At 34.4% G+C, this 7,211-nt stretch overlaps 1 pseudogene; it reads left to right on the top strand.

Annotated features, from left to right (window-relative positions):
* The first annotated feature begins 1,459 nt into the window (after window positions 1-1,459).
* Window positions 1,460-6,983, top strand: LOC146995039 (uncharacterized; annotated as a pseudogene).
* The last annotated feature ends 228 nt before the right edge of the window (window positions 6,984-7,211 follow it).

The following is a 7,211-nucleotide window of genomic DNA, read 5'->3' as shown; positions in this document are numbered from 1 at the left end:
CTCTACAAAGTAAGTGATTAACCATAACAAAATTGCCATCTGTTGTTCATTACCTGGTCTTAGCTTTCAGCTGTTTACAAGGGCACTCAGAAAATTTTTTTTAAAAATCTCAAAGAGATTTGGGCGTTTTAAAATCGCCCAAAAACATTTTTTAAGGATTTTTACGCTCTTGCTGAGCTATCAGTCGACTAGTCTGCTTTGCATTCATTTCTGCTAGCTTCGTCACTGAACACCATTTCTTCTTTCTTACGCTATATACAACGCTACAGAAAAATTACAAAAATTTTAAAAGCACCATATGCTTAGAATTCCCGATGCACTGTTTAGTGTTGTTGCATTTTTTTCGTAAGTCATGATATCAATGTTCGGTTTTCTTAGTCAGTACACTTGCAAAAGATTTTTTAGTCCAAAGGAGCGTTATTAGCGAGCATTGTGTTGAATCCACGGAGCATAAAGTCTGAAGCACTTTTCAAATTGTTGCCACCAAATATTATCACCCTGTATTATATTTAAAGAAAGTAAATAGTGAGGACTTTTCATGAATGTGAGGTACGCGCGAGTACCACGTGCCTAGAAAAGTATTGATAACATTACATAGAAAAATAGCAGTTGTAATTGACATAGCCATATAGAATTAATAATGAGATTTAATCATGAAACGTAACATAGTTAGATACATTATAATGGCTTAAGATAGAGCAGTCCCAACACAGACACGGATGCCCAACGGTGAAGCACAAGACTGAAGTCATTACACAGACTGATTGCCGGGAAAAACGCGTCTCTCCCCGTCAGCCCGTACGGTTGCCATATAGGTTTACTTTCTTTGTTTACTGTTTCGCCAATTGAAGGTTTTCTATAGAGTTTTTAGGGGCCACCAGCGGCCGAGCGGTAAAGTCGCTGAACACTGGTAGTTCGGCCAGAGTTTCGAATTCTGCGAACGGGCTGGCTGCATGGGCGTTTTCGTGGTTTTTCCCATGTGTAACGTGTATACGAGCCAGTTTCCCTTGGAACGTCCTCCACGAAGGCATCTCTCCCCTTAGGCAGATAGCCCTAGTGTGCTTTGCCGTAATCTCAATAAACCAAACCAAACTCTGTAGTTTTTGAGTTTGTATCGCCTGTTTGGCGCTGCTGCTGCAAAGGTATGCATGTTTTAACAATGGTATTTGTGGTGTTGCTATGGAAACACCGTACAAAGTTTTGTGAGTTCTGCGCATGCCAGCCTTGAATGAGCGGCAGATGATGAGGAGAGAGCGACGTGCATGAAGCGGCAATTCTCCTTCTCATCGGAATGTTATTATTGATGTGTTAAATCAAGTTTATATATTTTATACTTGTGTCTTGCCACATCATGGAACCCCTACATTCGTGACCAACGTTGGACAACGCACATCTTTTGATCGTTTCTTCGAATTTGTACAAAATATGAAAACGGAACTAAACAAAAACATCATGAACAATGGATGAAATATCAGCAGTGAAAATACCTCCTTTCATTCGTTCTGATCCATCTCTATGGTTCACGATGGTGGAATCTGCTTTTGAATTAGCGGTTCCAAAGGCTATAACAGAATCCAGAATCAAGTATAACCACTGCGTGGGGCATTTACCTCCCGACATCGCTATGACCGTAAGGGATATCATCATTTCTCTTTACCAAACGGATCCATATGGGAAACTGAAGAATGAAGTCATTTCTTGCTGTGGTGAAAGTAATGCGCAAGAAATACGTCGCTTACTTGCCGGTGAGCAGCTAGGGTATCGAAAGCTGTCTGAACTCTTGCGCGTTATGCAACGGCGTGCAGAAAATCATCACGTGACGGATACTTTTGTTTTGGAATTATTTCTGCAGCAACTATCTACAAATGTCCAATTTATTTTAGCATCAATCACCCCTCTAACCACACAAAAGGCTGCTGAAATAGCGGATAAAATACTGGAAGTGTCATCTGCTCGGGTAAGCGTAGTGTAAAGTATAGCACTGTTCATTTACATTCAACCAGTGTAATATTAATTTCCTTTTTAGTTTTGCTTGAGTGGCAACAGCTGTAAAATGTTATTAAGTTTGTAAAATAAACATGTTTGGTTGTGTTTAAATTTTTGAGAGATTATTTAGGTTTAAAATGAGTTGATGTATGGACAAATGTTGTGCATTTGTTGTCGTATCTAACATTTGGTGACCCTCAGTACGTGATTAAATATAAGAGGTGAGTACTTTATATAAGAAATAATTAATTGAATTTTGGTTTTGGTTTGCAATGGAGCATCTTGTTAAGAAGCGATCTCCGTTGCGAACATCGTTTACTAAAACATATAAAAGTTTAATGTCTCTGTTTGATGAGGAAAATGTAGAAATAAATTATGTTAAGATTAAATTAGCTACTTTAGAACGCATTAGGGCTAGTTTAATGATTCTTGATAACGAAATTTTAGAACTTGCCTTGAGTGCAAACGATAATGGTAAAAGTTATTCTGATGAATTTGAATCTGTAGAAGAATATAAAGTCAAATTTGATAAAGCTATAGTTTGTGTCAATTCTTTTATAGAAAGTAAATCACAACCAAACAGGAATATATTAATTAATGAGAAATCAAAAATAAAACTTCCCAAACTTGAACGAATAAAATTTAGCGGTGAAGTCAAAGAATGGTTATGTTTCTGGAGTCAGTTTAAACGAATTCACGGTCTTAAAGAAATGGAATTGGAAGAAAAATTCCAATATTTAATACAAGGTATGTCGCCAGGTACATGAGCGAAAGAGATAATCGATAGCTATCCACCTACGGCAGAAAATTATTCAAAAGCGATTGAAAGCCTCAAAGCAAGATATGGCCGTGAGGAATTGTTAGTGGAATACTATGTTCGTGAACTATTAACTTTAGTTCTTAAAAATGCTACCAAGGCTTAGTATCACTCAATTATATGATAAACTTGAATCCCACCTCAGATCCTTAGAATCCATTCAGATGACATCAGACAAATATTCTGCAATGCTCTTCCCCCTTGTGGAGTCGTGTATTCCAGAAGACGCGTTGAGAGTTTGGTTGAGAAACTCAGTAAATGAAGAGAAATCATAGGGTAAGGCTGAGCCAACTTTTGAATTTTCTAAGGGCTGAGGTCGAAGGGGAAGAAAGAATAGCAAAGTCAGGCATGAAGCAAAGTGATCCCTATAGAAAAGTTCATAAGGATAGGGAAGATATTACTATACCTACTGCAAGCAACTTGTTTTCGGCAGCAAAAGAAATAAACAACAATAATGTTGTAAATTGTATTTTCTGTGAAAAATCTCATCAAAGCAAAGATTCCTACAAAGCACAAAGTTTAAGTCATGATGAAAAATTGAAAATTATGAAAGAGAAAAAATGTTGCTTTACGTGTTTGGAAACAAACCATCGAGCTAAGAATTGTAAAAGCAAAGTTTTTGCGGTATGAAGCATTACATTGTTTGTTGTCCAGAATTTAAGCAGAAATCAAAAGTTCCTGTCGAGTGCAATCAAGAAAATTGTGAAATTAGCACTCTTTCTTCAACAGCCATTTCAGGAAGAGTTTTGCTTTAAACTTTAGTAGTTGCCATTCAACATGAAGGAAAGAAACTTCATCTTCGAGCGTTGATCGATACTCGATCTGAATACTCCTCTATTTTAAAATCAACAGTAGAATCCTTAGGAATAAGATCAGAAGCTCATAAAAAATTAACACATGTTGTGTATGGAGGAAAGACATCTGACATGAATCATAAATGTTATAAAATAACTGCTGAGAATCTGCATACTGGTTATAGCTTCAAGATTCCTGTGTTAGAACAGCCTATTATTTGTGGATCTATACCTAGTCTACAGAAAGGACCTTGGATATAAGAATTAGCTGGAAAGGGAATTCATATCATAGATGTTGATTGTGTCAACCCACAAATTGATCTTTTGATAGGCTCAGACTTTGCAGGAAATATTTATACAGGAAAAATACAGGAATTAAGTACAGGCATTTTTGCCATGGAAACTCTGCTCGGATGGGTTTTGATGGGTAAATCGCCAACAACTGGAGATGAAAATTCTATTACTGCTGTTGTTACGTCCCTCTTAATTCACAATGAAGATATCAGAAACCTTTGGGAATTGGAAGCCATTAGCATTACAGATCCTTTTGAATTGAAATCTAGAAGTGAAATTGATAAGGTCGTAAATGATCATTTTATACCAAATTTAAGAGAAGATGAAGATGCTAATTATTTTAAATGTTTAAAAGGTCAAGAAAAAGAAGTACCGAATGATGTGAAGAAAGGAATGTCCTTTTTGAAGAAGTTTAGGAATGATCCAAACCTGGATGAGAATAAGAAAATTTTAAAAGAGATTATTTTAGATAAGAAGTGTAAAGTAAAAGATAAAAATCATGAGATTCCGACTTATGAAGAAACAGATATTGCAGTGTCAAGAGATGATCAGAAAGATATGAAAAGGCAAGAATTGTTTGAACGTAAGTATATTTCCCCATCTGAAGAGCTAAATTCAAAATTCATTAAAAGATATCCAAAGATAATTGAAGATTTTCTCAGACGTGTTGATAATAAAAGAAAGAAGAAGCGTGAAGAATACGTTGAAAGAATAAAAAGGAAGAAAGAGCAGAAAAGAGAAGATCTAAAACGTTTGAAAGATTTAAAGAGAAAATAACTTGAAGAAATTTTTTAAAGTTGAAAGAAGAGCCTGGTAAACACGAATTGAACCTTAACGAAAATGATATTGAAAGTGATTTTGAACCTGAAAAACTTGACCAGAAAGCGAAAGAGCTTTTTAATGATGATTATTATGTTATTCAAGAAGAAGGATGTCCAAAAGTTCCATATGATGAGGATCCCGATAATGAAGATAGGAACCATTGGATTGGACCAAGTAAAAGTGATGAGTGTGGTGAAGAACAGCTTGAAGAAAGTACTTCTGAAACATCCGGTGTTGAGATTACAAATTCCAAAATTTATTCTAAATCGCAGGTTAAGAAAGAAATGAATGAGTCAACTCACACAGGAAGGATAAAAGTTAGAAAGAAATCCTTGTTTGATAAAGTAATTTCTAACGCTAAATCAGTTTTTGATCCAGATGGTAAAACGTTTAATAACTATTTGGATGAGTGCTATAGATTAGATTATGAAGTGGTCGAGCTATAAAAGTGCCTTCTAAATTCAAGGACTTTAAAATAAACTTTTAAGTGAACTTTAGAATAGACTTTTACGTGAACTTTAAAATAGACCTTTCAGTGAACTTTAAAATAGACTTTTAAGTGAACTTCAAAATGGAATTTTATGTTAACTTTTAGTTTAATTAAATATTTGTTTTGATAAAAATCGTTTTATCAAAAGGTGAGAGTATGTAAAGTATAGCATTGTTCATCTACATTCAACCAGTGTAAAATTAATTTCCTTTTTAGTTTTGCTTGAGTGGCAACAGCTGTAAAATGTTATTAAGTTGGTAGAATAAACATGTTTGGTTGTGTTTAAATTTTAGGTAGAAATGAGTTTATGAATGGACAAAATGGTGTACATTTATTGTCCTATCTAACACGTAGTTTCTGATTCTTGTGCATCAACTAGTGTTACATCGAACTCTGAACTGCTTAAAGAGATAAAATCGCTTAGCATGGAAGATGCATTTCTACGACGTTCAAGAAGTCATTCTCGTAATCGTCATTTTCGTCATGCAACAAATTGTGAGAAATCCTCTTAAAAAAATGATCTATGTTAGTACCACCAAAAATTTGTTTCTAGAGCAAAAATGTGTACTCCACCCTGCAATTTTCAGGTAAATTTCCAGGACAAGTAGTAGCGGTGACATACGCCTCGCCTTCTAGTTCTCGTCGCCTATTTGTTCGTGATCGCAAAACCAATATTAATTTTTTAACTCATACAGGTAGTGATTGTTCCTTAATTCCAGCTTCAAGATCTGATAAAATGACGGAACAGCTTTAGTATTGGTCCTTTTGGCGATTTTTTGATTTGGCGACAAACTTCGGTCGCCAACGTATACCCGGCTTTGAAGATTGGAAAAAAAATGGCGGATTGTCAACAAAACCCGATCTAGACTAAATAACAATCCTAAAAAATAAGCTCTTGATCAGAATAAACAGTCTTTCTCTAATTTTCAACATTTCTAGTACTGCTATGATAAATTCTTGAAACACTACCGTACTTGAATTTATGCCAGTGATTATGTTATCAGTAATGAAATTTACAAAAGGTTAATATTTTAAATTACGAAATATAATATTAATGTATTAAACATTAATATTTTCAGTAGTTAGTTAATATTTATATTATATTAGTATTTAGCTAATATTTTAAATTTACAAAAGGTTAATTTTTATGTTATGAATAATGAAATTTACAAGAGGTTCATAAATGCATTTAAAACTAGTAGTATATGTTACTTTAGTTTCTTAGATTCTGTTATTAAAAAAAAATAAAAAAAAATATGGTTAAAATGCGGTTTAGCCCACTGCTTGGCGATTGTTTTTCAATGGGCAATAAACGCGGAACTTAAAAAAAAAAACTTATTCTGGATTTCAAACAGTTAGCCTCAGCACAACTCACAGACCATGAACTACAACAATTACTAACTTCTAAATCTTCTTCTTTAAAGCTTTCCAAACTGTATTTTCCGCTTGAAGATATTTATCTCTATTGTGACTCCAAAACCAATGTCTCTCGTCCCTTCATTCCCTTTTCATTTAGACATATCATCTTTCAAAGTATGTAAGATCTGTCCCTAACTGTCCACATGCATTAACTTAGATCCTACGATGAAACTGGCGAATTATCGCACAGGCGTAAAATAAATACCAACACAGAAGAAGGGTGAAAATAACCCTTTATTAACTCAAACGAAAATAACAGACAGCACGGACTTCGTGCTTTACAAAAACACCGTTCATTTGCGGCGATAACTTAAACGTAGACGAGAATACAGAATCAAATCTGAAAAATAAAAACGAGTGCAAGAACGCATTTCAAAATTACTCCTAAGAGATTGGCTCACAGAGATCTAATCGGCGTGTTCAAAAATTCTCACCAAATTTGTTACCTCAAGAACTATTTATTATTCGAAAATAAATATCTATATCTCTTTAGTTATTTAAGACTCTACAATAATTAAATAGTTCCTTTACTCATACTCTCAAATGAGGAAAACAAAAGTTACACTTAACTCTCTAAAAAAGAATAACA

This window comes from Stegodyphus dumicola, chromosome 10, assembly GCF_044657685.1.
Source record: "Stegodyphus dumicola isolate Sdum_Otavi_A_Nest chromosome 10, ASM4465768v1".
Classification (NCBI taxonomy): domain Eukaryota; kingdom Metazoa; phylum Arthropoda; class Arachnida; order Araneae; family Eresidae; genus Stegodyphus; species Stegodyphus dumicola.
Note: the sequence above shows the minus strand (reverse complement) of the source record. Positions and strands in the feature narration are given on the sequence as shown.